The sequence below is a fragment of the Lepisma saccharinum genome, chromosome 11 (genome assembly GCF_977018435.1).
Source record: "Lepisma saccharinum chromosome 11, izLepSacc3.1, whole genome shotgun sequence".
NCBI lineage: Eukaryota > Metazoa > Arthropoda > Insecta > Zygentoma > Lepismatidae > Lepisma > Lepisma saccharinum.
Window position 1 is genome coordinate 65,438,414 of NC_139239.1, and position 17,302 is coordinate 65,455,715.

The following is a 17,302-nucleotide window of genomic DNA, read 5'->3' on the forward strand; positions in this document are numbered from 1 at the left end:
CCTTCTTGTTGAATATCAAGAGTCTGAAAGTTCGCACGTTTCACTCTCGCAATTCGGATGGAATTCCTCTGAACTTAAATCGACCTTTTCTGACGTTCTATTTGTGGAAGGTGAAGCTTCAACTTCCATTTTTTGTTTCTTTTTGAAATAATCTAATAATGTATTTCTCCTCTTTTTTTCTATCCATCTTTAGTTCCACGTCAAAAATCTATTACACACGCAGAAACGTAACACACAACACGACCACTTCGACTTGCTACCTTGCAGACTGCAACTCGCTACAACCCCAGTGAACACCAGGACTTGGGACAAAGATACCGGGCGGTCGAATGTCTGAACCATGCATCCAGCTTGGTCCAGCTCAAATTACGTCACCAGTGTTGACAGCAACCAGTAGTGTCAGTGTCAGTAGTGTTAGCAACTGCTAAATTATTTACGCACAAATTCAAGCGAGATCTTTCACACATGTTACAAGAAAATTCAATAAACTGAAGGCTGGAAATTGGTTGCGAAAAAAATATCTAATTTGTAAAGAGCACAAGAGTAAAACGTATAATATTTTGGCATATTAATTGCTTTTATTTTGTTTATGAAACTGACTGGGCCAGTTGCGCTATATAACGCATCCCTCCCTTCCTCCCGGCATGCTATTGTACAAAACATCGCTTGCCTTCTTCGTAAAACCATGCCTCGCTACTGCCTGCAACAATTATTATTATTATTATTATAATTGATATTTTGAAATAAATATGCATCCAGGTGCGAAATAAGATTTTGACTTACTTTGCCTACTAATTATAGTGATTCAAATCTCACAGAACTTTGCTCTGCTGGTATAAATGGTATAAGAAGGGGAAAGAAAGAAAAGGGAAGTTAGCAGCACTGTCGTAACAGGAAAGGGAGGGTCATTCTCCTAAGAGGGTCATCGTGGGTGAAAGATAGGGGAGGAGGGATTCCTTCAGTTCGCATTCCAAGGGTTGCGGCTCTTTTCTTGACCATACTGAGAAGGAAATTCTCCTTCCTTTTCAATGACTAAGGAATGAATGAATGCTTGTGCATTACTGTAACTCAACTCCAATATTATCAATACATTTCTCATTGCCAAATGTAAACATTTTACAATATTGGCAATTTATGAAATAAAATGTATTTCTGCTTTGAAGTTTTTTAAATGACGAAACCAATGGGGGGGTTTTAACCCCCACCAACCCCCCCCTGGGCACGCCACTGTCTAGAACATTTCAAATGTGTATTTAAAGTTAAGTTCATGTGGCACAATTCAGAGTAAACTTTACAAGAGAAGCAAAATAATACATTAGATCCTCTAAAGCAAAATTATTTGGGGGCTCTGCCCCCACATCGTTAACATTGGGGGGCTCGAGCCCCCCCCCCAAGCCCCATGGAGCCGGCGCCTATGGATGTGACTACGGGCGTGCTGGATGCCGACTTCTCGGGATACCGAGTCCTCATTTTAAAAAGTCGCTAATTCTCTTGTAAGTGTCTGAACGTATCGGCAAATTTGTTAGTTCGAAAAATGGGAGCAGAGGGCTATGGTGATTGGTTCATGTGACCCTTCCTGCCTTCTGAAGCAGACGACAGCGGTAGAATTACTACCGGTTCTTAGCGCTCGTGCTATGTGATGCTACAATACGCAATATTGACTGACGTAACTTTACCAAACTCAAATATACCATTTCTTAATGGCCACTCCATTGTAAGGTGCGTTGCAAAATGATAAGAACGGTATGGAATTTGAACATATCGTGGGAAGGAAAAGGAAACAGGAAACGAAAGTGATGCAAACTGACAGAGAGAGGATAGCATGTTATGGGCCCGTTCCGAAAGTCGCACGAGGTTAACGCGTTAAACGAGTTATGGTAACTGGCTGTCCCATAAGTGCTTCCGTGCATTTCGTGAGATTCATTATGCTGTCCTGTCCCAAAAGTCGCATTCCGTGCGTTTCGTGCAAGAACGAGATTCACCAAACGCACTGGCCAGGAGGCTGGTTTGTTCCGTGAGAATCGTCTGCTCCTTGCAGACAAAGCGCGTGCTGATGGATTCAAACTGCACTAGTTCGGAAAATCTATTATAATTTTAACAGAGGTCGATATGAAGCAACATGCACAAGATGAGTATGCCTTGACCGTTCTTAGAATGTGATTAAAATGAGTAACAGTGTCCACAGTAGAGTTCATTTTTGCCATAAGGACATTCCTTCCGCTGACGCCATGCGGAAACTTTCTCTAAATAAAGACGATGTTATTATTATTATTATCTAAACAAAACGCTGCGCCTGCGCTTTCGCCTAGGGTGTCCTATAAGTCTGTAAATTAACTGGTTTCAACAGATTCACGAGCCTAGTTATTTTCGTTGAATGCGTTTGTTTCATTGACTTTCGGAACGCACCCTAGGAGGAACGTGGTACCGCCTTAACTGGACATTGAAAAAATCGGCCCTAAAATAAACCAAATCAATCAGTAGTTGGATCCTCCACAACAATGACGTCTACTGTTGTGCAGAGGCGCTTGTGATTAAGGTAGGTTTTTTAATGACTTGCGTCATGCAGAAAGGTATAAAACACCAGAGTTCAAAACATTTGTGGCATAGTGAGGCATCTAATTTTCTAGCTAAAACATGCATTGATGTTTTATTGAAAACCCAGCCGACTTCAGGCAATTAAACAATGCCTGTGGCGACTAATACCATAAGTAAATTATTAAGCCCATGCTACGCCACTGGTAGAATTCCACCTTTGTCGGGAAATTGCGAATTTTTCCCGTTCCGAATGTCGGATTAAAAAAAAATCCAAAAATTCTGTCCCGCGCTTGTTCCTTCACCGTCAATTGTTTTACGCTGCTGCTTCTCAATCCCAACTAAGCTTCAACGCCAACGTTGAGTGCAACTAGAGGCGTTATCTATTCTTGCGAAAGTGTAAACATGCAAACAAGCAGTCGTCCTCGACGTAACGGGAAAAGCTTTTAATTTTAGGCTAAATGCCTAAGTTTTAGGTTAGGCTAGCTAGGTTAAGTTCTATTAGCCTAAATACAAATTTTTCAGTGTATTTATGCTAATAGAACCAAACCCAGCAACGTAGGCAATCCTCGCCTGACGCCAGAATGAAAGGTTGCTCAAGTGTTGTGAGATAAGGGAGATACAGGAAAGGAAGATTTCATCGGGTTTATCTCATTGTAGTAAAGGTGTTTTTTTTACGACAGTCTATTACAATGAACACGTTTTCTGTTTCTCTGTGCCAGAAAAGAAGGTAAAACTACAGAATATGGGCTGCTTAGGAGGAACGCGGTTCATAATTTTTTGGTAATGTTTTGTAGTTAGTAATCGGGAAAAGTAAGTTTGAAGGTGCGGAAAAAATTTTATCTTCGAAGATAGAAATGCGTATCCAGGTTGGGCGGTCTTGGAAGGAAAAAGTGACATGGTGGCACGTTGTTAGTTAGCTAGGTTTAGTTCTCTTAGCCTGAATAATAATTTGTCATTGTATTTATGCTAATGAAACCTAACCTAACCTTTTAGGCATTCCTCGTCGAAATAATGAAACTCCTTTTTTTTTTTTTACTATGCTTGGTAACACTTTACTATACCGGAGACGGATTTCTTCAAATTTACAGGAGAAAGTACTTACGCAAATCATTTTCTGTAGTGTTTTTGATGTTCTGGAATGTAGTTTTGATCCATTTTAATGCGAATGCATGTGGTTTTCTACGAAAATATATTTCCGATGCGCTATTGCTGCTGCCGCCATCATGTTGTCTGTATATGCTAAATTGAACGAACGGAGTGCTAATGGAACCTAACCTAACAGGCCTAACCTAACCTAGTAGGCATACCTCGTCCCCGTGATGGTTCGTGGGGCTATCGTGAATTTTTGGGCTAACGTCAATGGTTTTTGGGGCTACCCGTGGATGGTTTGTGGGAAATAAGGAACAACAGTAGGTACTCGTTAATGTAAGAAATATACATTATTTTCGTTATAAATTCATTATTTCACCTAAAGAAATGTTCCGCAATGCAGAAGAGTACGTTAGCAATGTAAAAAATTGCGAAATAAATCATTGATAGGTGTCTCCGGTATAGTAAAGTAGTACCCTATGCTTGCCTAAATCAGCCAAACCTAACCTAACCTTATGGAAATGGTTCGTGGGGCTATCCGTGAATGGTTTATTGGGCTATCCATCAGCTACCGTGCATAATGGTTAGTGGGGCTATCCGTCAATGGTTCGTGGGGCTATCAGTCAGCTACCCGTGCATAATGTATAATTTCCACCGGTGACTAACACGATAATAGGTATTTTTCGGTGAAGAAGGTTGAAACACAGCATACCTACAACGTGAGTCAAGATGTGGCTGCCATATTGTGTGTTCCGGAAGTGAAGAAAGGAATAAAAAAACACTCAATGTGAAGAAATGACTTTGTTTTCGTGTAAAAATCATAATGGCACCTTGAACTATGTTCCGCAATACACAGTTGGTAAGTACGATCCATGCGAAACAGAAAATATCCGATTTTCATGTGTTTCCAATTTTCCAACCTTCGTAACCGAAAAATGCCTGAATAGCCAGCCCTACAAACCATTGATGGATAGCACCAAAAACCATTCACGGATAGCCGTAAGACACAATATGGCGGGCACAGCTTGGCACGTCGTACAAGGTGTACAACTTTGCTTCCACCGTTTTTCCCCAAAAATATGATGCTGGAATGAAAAACATTGCTTACCCAGGCATTATTCAAAGTATTGTCCATCGCTGGCCACTACTTTCTCCCATCTTTCGAACAGCGTACGAATGCCTCGTCTAAAAAATTGTTCATCTTTGGAGTCGATCGACGAATCGATCCACTTTTTGACTTCTTCATAAGATCGGAAGTGTTGGTCAGCCAGTTCAGGAGCCATTGATCTAAACAGGTGATAATCAGAGGGAGCGATGTCTGGAGAATAAGGCGGGTGGGGTAGGACGTCCCATCTTAATGTTTCCAAGTACGTTTTCACCACTTTGGCAACGTGGGGTCGTGCATTGTCATGCTGAATCATATCCATGGCTTTCAGATGTTTTGAAATGGCTTGCTGTGTCACTCCCAATGATCGTGCCAATTCTTCTTGAGTTTGACGCGAGTCTTCACTCAGCAATGTCTCCAATTCTGCATCTTCGAAAACTTTCTGTCTTCCACCACTATGCCGGTCTTCGACGTTAAAGTCACCGTTCTTGAAGCGTTGAAACCACTCACGACAGGTTCTCTCACTTATAGCGTCCTCACCATACGTAGTGGAGAGCATTCGATGAGCCTCAGCCGCAGTTTTCTTCATATTGAAACAAAAAAGTAGAACCTCCCGCAAATGGCGAGAATTTGGCTCGTACACTGACATTTTCAATCGCGAACAACTTCACGATGCACACACCACTCGACTAATGTTTGAATGGGGTTATCTTGACAGAGGTCCAAGCTAACTGCGTGACGTCTGCGATCTGCTTCTTTCGACCGCTACTTCCTGTTGTTGCCACCTGTCGGAAAACGGCGGAAGCAAAGTTGTACACCTTGTAGATCATCAGTGGGTATGCAGTGTTTCCAGCTTTCGTAACTGAAAAATACCTAATAGCCCCACAAACCATTTACGGGAGGGTTAAGTTCGGTTAGGTTAGCGAAGCATAGTTAAAATTTTGTTCGTAAAACAATGCTATTAAGCTTTAAAAAAAAATCACCTTCACTTCTTGCAAAACAATGGCGTGGTTGGAAACACTGACAGGGGGGTTACATCATCAAATGTACGGAACATCCGGTCGACGTAGATGAAGAACGGCAATTGTGCGTCAGAGATATATTTCTCTTCAAAAATACATGAATTCCTGGTCAAATAGATTCAACGATGTAAGAAAATACCTCCACGACCTTTGAAAATGCTACAGAAACTCATTTCTGTAAGTAGTTTCTTCTGTAAAATTGAAGAAATTCGTTCTCCCGAGATCAAACAGTTACCGTTTGGGTACCGAGATCAAACAGTTACCTTATTAGCATCCGTTCAACTTTTACAAAAGTTTGGAATTGTCACATCTACAAAACTACAGGCATAATATAATATAAGATACAAGAGATAGTATGAGATACAAGATATAATATAAATTAAATGCATGCTCAATGTTATTTTCTTGAGACAAATTGACTAAAAATTTGGTTTCTATATTCAATGTTTGCTTCAACTGCTATGACAGTATGTACAAATATATATACACACAAACACATATTGAGCATCAAATAGTCACCTATATTTTCATCTCGATAAATTTAACATAAATAGTTACAAAGGAAAAATAAAAATAAATACCTAATGATATGGCAGTTTTATTTTATGTTACATTATTGTTGTTATTCCTGCCTCTTACGGTGTCGATGTACTCTTGCACTGTGTAAGGACAACGTTCCCTTAGGAATCTTTTTAGATGTAACTTCTATACTGGCAATGAATTTACGTTTTTGAATGCATCTGGTAGCATGTTAAATAAGCATATACCATTATATGTTACCCCTTTTCGGTAGAATGTGGTAGGCCTATTGTGTAATTTTATATGTAGGTCATTCTTTCCCCTGGTGTTGTAGGCATGGTAGTCCTTATTTGCTGTGTATGTATTTTGACAAATTTTCATGGCTGTTAGGATTTCATATAGGGGTCATTCCATGCCAATTAAACCAAAAAATGGGAGTTTGGGAACCCACCCACTCACATACTAATATAAGCAATTATAAGGGTATGCTTTCAATCAAATAATCAATAACATTCATGGGAATCCCCAGGATTTTCTTTGGGGGGGGGGGGGGTAAACGAGGTATATTCCCCCATAATAGTGTGTCCCCCTTAAAGAAATACTCCGTCGATATGAAGTTATCATGTTCCTCGAATATTCTATTAATAATAAACACAAACACCTGTGACTGAATTAAAATTATGTGTGTGAAGTATATACTTTTAGGTTGACATTCATTTTTCAGGGAAAGGGACATGGCATTTTTCAGGGAAAGGGACATGCCCTCCTTGCCCCACCATCCACGCATCTATGCAAACATTATTTAAAATTTATGCTCTAAAAATTTGCTTGAGTGATATTTTGAAGCTAGATTCTTAGATTTTGAGTTAAATTGAAAAATATAAAATCTGGTAGCCATTTTTAAAAATTTTCAGAAATAAGTTGCCATATTTTCAGAAGGAATGAAAAAACCATCAATTTTGTTTCTGGGTAAGTTAAGTCATATATCTAAGTTAATTTAAAAAAAATATTTGTGTTGGCGTTGCACCTTTACCTTTCAATGATAATTCAAATTTTAGTAAACCATGTTTTATGTCCAAAAAATCACATATTATTAATTTATTAGTGTACTAAAATGTAAATATGATATGTTGGCATATTTTTTTTATGGAATCCTTATTGTTTGGTTAACATTGTTGTGAAGTATGAAAAAGATTGAGTAATTTGTAAGGGAGATCGACGTATTTTTCTGAGACAGTGCAGCTCCCACTTTGAGGCTCTGGGAATGGAAGAAAATATGAAACACTGAAAGTTTAAAAATAAAACCAGGCAAGGCAGAGATAAATAAATTTATGTGGTTTCACCACCATGGAAGTATTAAATGTGCCAAGTTTCATCAAAATCTGAGAGCATGGGTACCATGATCTGGTTGAACTAACATGGAATGACCCATAGGTATATCGATGGAACTGGCAATATCTGTAATTCTTGAAATAATGGTTTGCATGGTGCATCTGTTGGAGCAGAATTCTAACAGCTCTTTTTTGTAGTCTGAATAATGTAATGCTTTTGTTCATGTTCCCCCCAAAAATGATGCCGTAACGTAGTAGAGCTGGAATGATGCCATAGTATAGTGTTTTTGCTGCTTCTAGATTTACTACATTTCTTACTGTTTTTATTGCATAACAAAACCTACTAACCTTGTTTGCTGTAGCTTCAATATGTAGATCCCACTTTAAATTTTCAGATAGTTGTACGCCAAGAAATTTTATTTTAGATTCATATTCTATGCTCTGATATTGAAAGTTAATTTCTGGTGTATCACTGCTACAGCTGTTGATTTGAAAACTAATTACATGTGTTTTTTTGAGTGTTTACCACAAGACCATTTTTTTCTATCCACTCTGAGATGTGTGTGATTGTATTCTTTGTTGTTTTTTAACTGTTGCGTGTTTGTTCCTGCTATAAGAATGGTTGTATCATCAGCAAAGAGAGTTGCAATTGCATCTTTACAGTTTTGTGGAAGATCATTGATGTAAAATAAAAAAAAGTGAGGGTCCTAAAATGGGTCCTTGGGGTACACCGTATGTAATACGTTGTTTCTTTGATCGATAATTTTCCTTGTTATTAGCCTCATCGATGTGAGTTATTTCTACTATTTGATTCCTGTCCGTTAGATATGATTTAAACCATTCTTTTGCTTCTCCCCTGATTCCATACTGGTCCATTTTTTTTACCAAGATTTTGTGGTTGACAGTGTCAAATGCTCTTGTTAGATCAAGAAAGAGCCCTACACAGTGTTCTATTTATCCAAAATTTCTCTAATTGCTTGTGTGAATGTGTAGATTTTCCTTTGCAAAAACCATGTTCTTCTTCTGAAATGATGGAAAATTTGTTGAAAAATGTTATTAATCTATTGTACATAATCCTTTCGAGTATTTTTGAAATGACTGGGAGAAGAGAGATTGATCTGTAATTACTCATTTCATTTTTTGACCCTTTCTTGTGCAGAGGGTTTACTGTGGCAGTCTCTAGCTGTTCTGGATATTTACCAGTAGGGAGACTTAGGTTAACTACATGACATATTTGGCCAGATAGCTGTGCAGCACATTTTTTTATTACAATCTCGTGTATCTCATCTATGCCGGCAGAATAATTGTTTTTCAAGGGACTTATTAAACTAAATATTTCCTTTTTGTCTGCAGGGAAGAATCTACTTTAGTTATATCACTAGTTTTATAATTTTGGTTTTGGAGGTTTTTGGTTAATTTTTTCTACTATCCGAGTAAAGTATTTATTGAAAGTTGATGCTTCATCTTGGGAATTGACAATGCTTTTGAATTCGTGTTTTAATGTTATGATGTTTTTGTATCTACTATACCTAATTTGGTGTTTGCAATATGCCACAAGGTTTTTTGTTTGTTATTTGAGTCTAGGATCATATTGCTATAGTTTTTTTTTTTTTTTTTTTGCTTTCTTGACTTTTCAATCTCCTTTCTTTTTTCTTTTAGATATGAATTGAATGTTTCACTTTTGAATTTGTGCCTGCATTTATTCAATAAGATGAAAGAAATCTTTCCAGTTTTCTTTGATGTCGGATGTTATCCAATTTGATTTTGTTTCAATGTTTTCTTTTTTTTTTTTGCTTTTTTTTGTTGATAGGCAGAAAACAATGTCTTGTATGCACCATTCACATCAGTTTGGTGGTATAGGACATTTCACGATTCTCTACTTATTAAGTAGTTAAAGAAACTAAAATGATCTTTATTAAATTCTCTTTTTGTGGTATTTATGTGTCTATATGGTGTGTGTGTTTGGTTTATGTTTTGTGCTGCAGTAATTTTTATGCATGGTCTGAAAAGCCAGTACTAATTGTATTGACCCTGTATACAAAGAAGTCTGTTTTTAAATAAAAACATGATCAATTGCTGTTTTTGAAGTTGATGTGATTTGTGTGGGTACTCTCACAACTGCTGTAAGTTTGTGAGCTTTCATGAATATTTCTACCTCATTTCTTATTTTTTGACTCAGGAAATCAATGTTAAAATCTATTAGTATGGATTTGATTTTTCTTTTGGAATAAGCATCTAATATTACATCTAGTTTCCAAGTAAAGTTTTTTTCCCCATGAGCACAGCAGCACGTATAATGCTAATTGACGCCATTTTTTTTTTTTTTTTGTAGTCAAGTACCAGACTAGTGCTGATTACTGATATCAAAACATTTAGCACCATTCAATACATTTTTTATGATCAGTTGTTTTACAAAATTAAATTTGCATTGGAGGTTTTATTTCTATGAAAAATATTTCACAGAAATTATATATATTTCGCCCAAATGCTTATGTAAGTTAGGCAGGTTGGATTAACTGCCTTAGTGTCTTCCAAGTTTCTTCTTAGAATGTTAGCCAGTATTCCTACACTTCATGCTACTTTATATGTAATTTTTTTGTTAACCAGACTTCCTAATTAAGAAATGTTATACTTTTCTATGTCAACCATTACTACATATAATAAACAATTCCATTAAACAGGGTATTTTCCCAGATAGGCTAAAAGTAGCTGTTGTTAAACCATTACTGAGGAAAAATGACCAAAAAGATTTATCAAATTACAGGCTCATTTCATTTCGCAACTCTCAGTCTTCTCAAAAATTATTGAACATGCAATGATGAGAGTAGAAAATTTCTGTAGCTTGTCGCAGCATAGTTTTAGGTCCGAACGAAGTACGAAAACAGCATTAGCAGACTTAGTAGAATGTGTTACACATTCGCTGAATAATTGTAATCACACGGTAGGAGTCTTTTGTGACCTATTAAAAGCTTTCGATTCCGTAAATCACGAGATACTGCTGTGGAAACTTCAAAAACTTGGTATCCGTGGACTACCACAAAAGTGGTTTCAATCTTACCTTACCAATAGAAAGCAAATTGTAGAAATCCCTCCCACCACAGCAAATGGATAGGTAACACATCAACACTCCACCATGAAAAGTGTAACATGTGGGGTGCCTCAGGCCCTCTTTTGTTTTTTATGTACATAAATGATTTACGAAATGTTATACCTGAGGCAAATGCAATATTATATGCTGATGATACAAATATTATAGTAACATGCACTTCCAAAGATGCTCTTCAATCTAAGGCTAATAAAGTATTAAACAAATTAGATGACTGGTTTTTAAATAATAATCTACTCCTCAACAGCAAAAAAACAAATTACATCAGTGGCGATGCTAGATAAAGGGCAACTAGGGCACTGCCCCACAACAATTTTAACATAAAAAGTTCATCTGAAGAGACTATCGGTATATAACTATTTTTTCCCCTCCACTCCTACGTTGCTGCAACCAGACGTACAGGGTGTACACCCTGTGCGAGGCTAATATATTTCTGCGTCCTGTTGGAGAGAGTCAGATCTCAGCTCTGCCCTGAGACGTGACGTCACTGACTGATCCAAAGCTTTACAGCATAGGCAAGGGACGGTACACCCCCCCCCCCCCCCCGCAATGGAAAAGTGCAAAATTCGTAGCCGTCTCTGGGCAGTTAACAAGGTGCCCTGCCCCCTGCCCATTCATGTTTGCCTCATTCGCCGTTCAGTGTTTCCCAACTCTTGCTAGGCACTCCATTCGTCCTTCCAGCCTACGTACTTTCACCTTCCTCAGTAAGATGCAGCAATAAGCAAGAAAAAATCCCTCGAATGCTTTTCTTCGCGCTTGTTTTGCGATCTGAAAAGTTGACAACACTTTTTATTGCACAAACTAGTCCCTCGGTGTTTTCAAAAAGATCCTCCTTCCTTTCCATTGTATACGGATTTGGATTTGAATTAGTGTGTGAGTTTGCGTTGCGTTCCATCTGTGTGTGTGTTGACCGCTTATGAAATAATTAGTTTTTTTTCTCGAGTGAAAGAGTTTATAGTTACTGTATGTGTGTATTTATTTGTGTGGTCGTGTCTGTGTTCCAGACAATTTGACATGCAGATTATCTTCGTAAGTATAAACTAACTTTTTTGGGGGTACATGGACAATGAAAAGTGTTGTAACTGAACTTAACAGTGCATCATCTTCCTAGTTAGTTATTGATATTAGATCGGAATTTGTTACATTTCATTCCAAATAGTGACCCATTGTTCGAACAATTTACTTACTCTATGTCAAGGAACTCTTCTGAAAAACGTTAAAGAAAAATTTAGAGATTATCTGCCCCCCAAATAAAAATGTGCCCTGCCTACCTGGAAAGGAACGTGCCGCCCCTGAATTACATTACATTTTCTACAATCCAAACCAGAAACCAAATAAACCTTAATCTAATATCTGAGAATACACAAGTAGAGCCTCAAAAATTTCAAAATTTCTGGGTATCCTACTGGATGAACTCCTTAGCTATACAGAACACATAAACACGCTACAATCAAAATTAAGTAGTGTGTGCAATGCCCTTCAAGAGATGGTAGACATCTCAAGCACCCAAACTGTAAAGTGCCTCTACATGGCAAACTCTGATGCTTAATAAGATACGGGATTATGGTTTGGGGTAACAAGGACCACTCCAATGTCCTTTTTATGCTTCAAAAAAGAGCTATAACAATCATCGCTGAAGTAAAGAAAACTTATTTGTGTAGAACTCTTTTCCGTAAATTTAATGTGTTAATTCTCCCATGTATATACATTTATGATTGATTAATTTATGTTAAGCAAAATATTTCCAACTTTGCCACAAATGAGGAAGTACATGGCCTAAACACAAGAAATAAAGACAAACTTCATATAAAACACTGCCGCCTTAACTTATTTAAGAGAGGCCCTTAAACTCTTCCATAGATCTCTACAATAAACTACCACAAGATGTGAGGAAAGAATCAAACTTGATGATATTCAAGCACTTGTGTGAAGTTATTGGGCTGTTTTGCTATGTGGTAAAGTAACACACTAAGGTAACAGACTTACTTTACTTCACAATAACACATTTCCGGGAGCTAAAATCAACTGAAAACGTTCATAAGCAACAAAATCTTCACAAACCATGCAAAATATTTCACTTTCTCCAGGGGGTACAGTCAAGGGTACCATCGATTCAGAGCTGTGTTATTTTTGATCTCATATCTAACGTTTTTCTTCTTTTTATGGAGGATGTGGCAGACGGAATGCATGTTTTTCAAATATCAATAAGTCAGTTGATTTTGAGTTACAAAACTTTAATTAGATGAAAAATGACATGTTTTAGGATCCAGTTTATAAACAATAATAATTCAGTTTTTAACCCTTTCAGGATGAGCAACTTGCATAGCCTGTCCTACATCTACTGTCCAATAAGACAGGCAATGGTCATAGCCGATTGTTCTCTATACAATTGTAATTGTAAATGAACAATGGGCTATAATTACACCATGTCTCTTGTGCGCATGTGTTGTAACCAGCCCTTTCAAATTCCAACCACTAAATGTCATGTTTTCTATTTTCCTTAATTTTACTTGCACTCTTGTTGAATTAAGTTGCACTTTTGGTTATAGTCTTGAAATTAGCTTGAACAATTTTTGTGCATAATATGGAAATTCTTTACAAGGATTCCACTGTGGATTTAGCAGTTACTGGTCATTTCAATCCCAAATAAAGGTTTTAAGTTATTTTTTGTTAATTACCTCTATATTGTGTATTGAAAATAATTTTCAGTAACTTTTATTATGATGTATAATATTTTGGTTTCAAAAAATTGTTACAGAAAAATATTCATAAAAGTGAGAAAATGTATAAAAAAATGTAACATTTTATCTATCTGTGGAAACAGGAAGTCCTTTAGATTTAAAAAAAAGGATGGTAAATAATAACACAGCAACATACTTTCTATTATTTTTGTTTAAAAAAAAAACTCGGTCTTCTGGGAAAAACACTGTATTTTCAGGCCCATCCAGTAAGGGTTAAATTACATCTGAAAAGTAACATCCATTAAATGATGCCCCCCCCCCTTTCCTCTTCTTTTCTCTACATATTCCTGCAGCCTCTCTGTGAAATGCTCTTCCCAACATTTCTTCACCCACAATGATGATTTCCTGTTCTAAATGCTTCAAAGGACCTGAGAATAGTGTTTTGGTCAGGAATGTTTCCAAGATGCTCCACATTGAATCGTCTGAGGAAAAGGTGCCGATTGGCGATTATGAATTCTCTACTTTTGAGATGATTTCCAATAACAAACTATATGCTCTTAGGTTCATGGTGTGATGGCTACTAACGTTGCATCATCTAAGCTACCTATTTGTAGGGTGACCAACTTTTGGCCATGAATGTAAGGGAGATTTCAAACTTTTGACATTGAATTTACAGGAGATTTAGTTGCGACAAATTTGCACATTTTTAGTGGTGCGGTGTCACTCCAAAAGATGTTTGTGGAGTGGATAATATTGAAACAAAATAATTAATTTACATTTTACATAATATACAGATCGCAATAGGGAATAAAAATTTGCATGTTTATTAGTCCTAACCCATATGTTTTTGTCCACTGCTGTTGCAGAACAAAGCATCAACTAACTACTGCAAGATATGACATGACTTCTGCCCATCAAAGGTTAAACATGGAAGATCTTGTAGTCGACTTGAAATTTTGTATGGTTCAACAAACTCAGAATGAGTAGAAATTTCGTGATCTTGGTTGTTATATACGGGAGAAATAGAATGTCAATATGAAAACCGGGAGGATCCAAAAAAATCAGCTTTACCATGGGGGGTCCTGGAAAATGTGGGCGAGTTGGTCACCCTATTTATTGACACCCTCCTCCTTAACCTTCCATAACCATACAGTTCCTCTGCTGCACCATATACACACGCACACATGAATTCAATGAAGCATGTGTCTCATAAACTTCTTTCTACAATTTTAGTAAAGTATAGGCCCAAGGAATGAAGGTACAAGCAATTTGTAAGAGCATTTAATAGATATGTACATTTATTTTTCATACACTGAAACATGCAAACTACAACCAATTTTGAACTTCTTCTTCTTCAACCATTTGACAACCACTCAAGTCTACATTGGAAGGCCAGTCACAAACCTGTTTGGCAGGGTTAAAGCACAGTCCTTCAGAACATTGTTGTGGATATGGTTTACCATTTACACATGTATAAAATGCACTGCAATCACATTCATTGCGAAGTAGTACTGCTGAACCCCTGTCGTTATTCGGAGGACATTTTGGTGGTACAACAAAAGTACATTTGTTAGGTTTACACTCGGATTTTTCAGGCCAATCGCAGACCTTGAATTTAGGATTGAAGTGAAGTCCTGGAGGACATTTGCATTCTATTGGATGCTCGTTTCGATACATGTAGTATAAGTTGCAGTCTGTTGGATGAGGAATTATCCAATCGTCATCAATAAAATATGATGATATGTCTGCTTTACTTGTCATTGCAAACAGAAGGAGCTCAGCAAACACGGAGATACCTGAAATTAAAGTAAGTAGAGAGTTGGAATTACCTGCACAAAAAAAAAAAAAAACCCAATGGCCACTACATTTATAATAAGGAATCCACTCAACTGAGGTCATGCTGGATAGAAATATTTTGGTTGGGATGGATAATATATGCAAGAAAAAACAATATTCAGGATTGGAACTGTTTGCCATTTCTTAACCAAATCAGGAAATTTTTGGAACAGGAAATGTTTATAATTTTTCAGAGACTGAAAAATTTCTAATTCTAAGCACAATTTCTCCCTGAAACATTTGCTTTCACATTTCTTGAATGAAAACTGACATTTCCAAGCATTTTAAATATACAACCATTTGTGTCTTCCAGCTCTTTTACTACTCTTTTTCTTATATATTCATTTTCTGCTTTTTCTCATCATTTGATGTGATCAAAGATTTGAAATTTCCCGAAGTCAGGATCTGGAAGATTTTTTTTTAGCCCAATCCCAGTACTGACATTTTAGAATTCCCCACAATTCTACAATTAAGATTCATATCAAAGTTGATTGTATGGAATGTTCTCAATATGCACATGAGAAAATTACTTTCAATATACTCTTATTTGGCATGGGGACCCAACAACTAGCTTTAGTTTTCACATATTTCTGATTCGTATTACACTTGCTGAAAATGTCCACCTTGAACTTCAATGCAGATATGAGCATTGTTCATCATGTTGATGATATGTTACGTAGAAGCTGTACAATGATGTCTCCACTCCAAGTAACACCCATTAAAATGACCATCCAACATTGTGGAAAAGAGTTATTAAACCAATTCTTCAATGTCATTGTAAATATTGTCTGCTCAGGGGAAAAATAACTTATTAGATTATGTTAGTAACATAAGAAAGTTCTCCCCCATTTCCTATGTAATTAATCAAAACTATTGATCTGTGTTTTCCTATCCATATTTGTTTCAAACACGTTTCTGCATATATATTTTGCTAAGGTAAGGTAAAATTCCCCATACAATAGCACAGCATCATGAAGGCACATTTATGGGATGTGGGGGTAAGGCCCCACACATTCTCGATCTCTGCCATTTTGGAGGTGATGTGATCAGCAGCATGCTCCAGCCACCTTTACCCTCTGGTATCCATTGATTTGATGCTGGGTGAGCCCCAGAGCTGCTTTATGCAGGGACAAGGCCAGAAGAATTCCGACCTTAGATATCACACCCTGGCAGTCAAGACACCCTACCAACTAGACAGCAGTGCCTCCTTATATCTATAAATAGCTTGTAATTTAGTGCCAAATTCTGCTATTTTGTTATTCTTTTCCAGTCTTGAAAACCAGTTGTTGGATACAATGTACTGACCATGCATTATCGAATGAAAAATGTTCGGTTTACCTTGCTGTTACTGCTATTCACAATTAATATACCACATGAGCGCTAGTGTCGCTTCCAATATGGCCACTCTATGTAGGATAAATGTTTGCTTACATTCACTAGTAGTACGTAATAGCAGCATGTTGTCATGGCTGGTATGGAAGAAACGTTTAAATTACGTGATATTTTTAAATATTGAGAATGCGATGTGAATTCCAGGAACTATAACAAAGGTGAAGCTGTGCTGAGAACAAAGCATTTAATGATGATAGGCAAAAATAACATGGAAAACGTAGACAAAACTAATGTATATACACTGGTTCCTCAAAGCAGTGCTGTTTCATCTGCATCTCAGGTTGTAACTGGGGCTCTTGGAAATGATTTGAAAATATAGCAATTCACCTGTATTTGCAAAGCTTGGGCAGGAGAAAAATGTAAACATGCCGTTGCAGTTATTCCCTCAAAGAGGCAGGCTGGTTTAATAGCACAGAATAATAATAAAATTTACAATTTCATCGAGGCTATCTTCACTGAAAAAGGACTTACTGAATGAAACAGCAACATTAGCATGTCGATTTTGTTCTTCTGGTTACCTCTATGATTACAGACATTAATTCTCAAAACTATTTTCATCTTTGCACTTAATTGAGTTGCGCCTGTTCCAAATTTCATATATAATAGATAATACGACCGACAAGGTCTGTGATAAAACATTGTTTTCGAAAAAGAATGTTTTATTCGTAAAGAACAATTTAAAACTT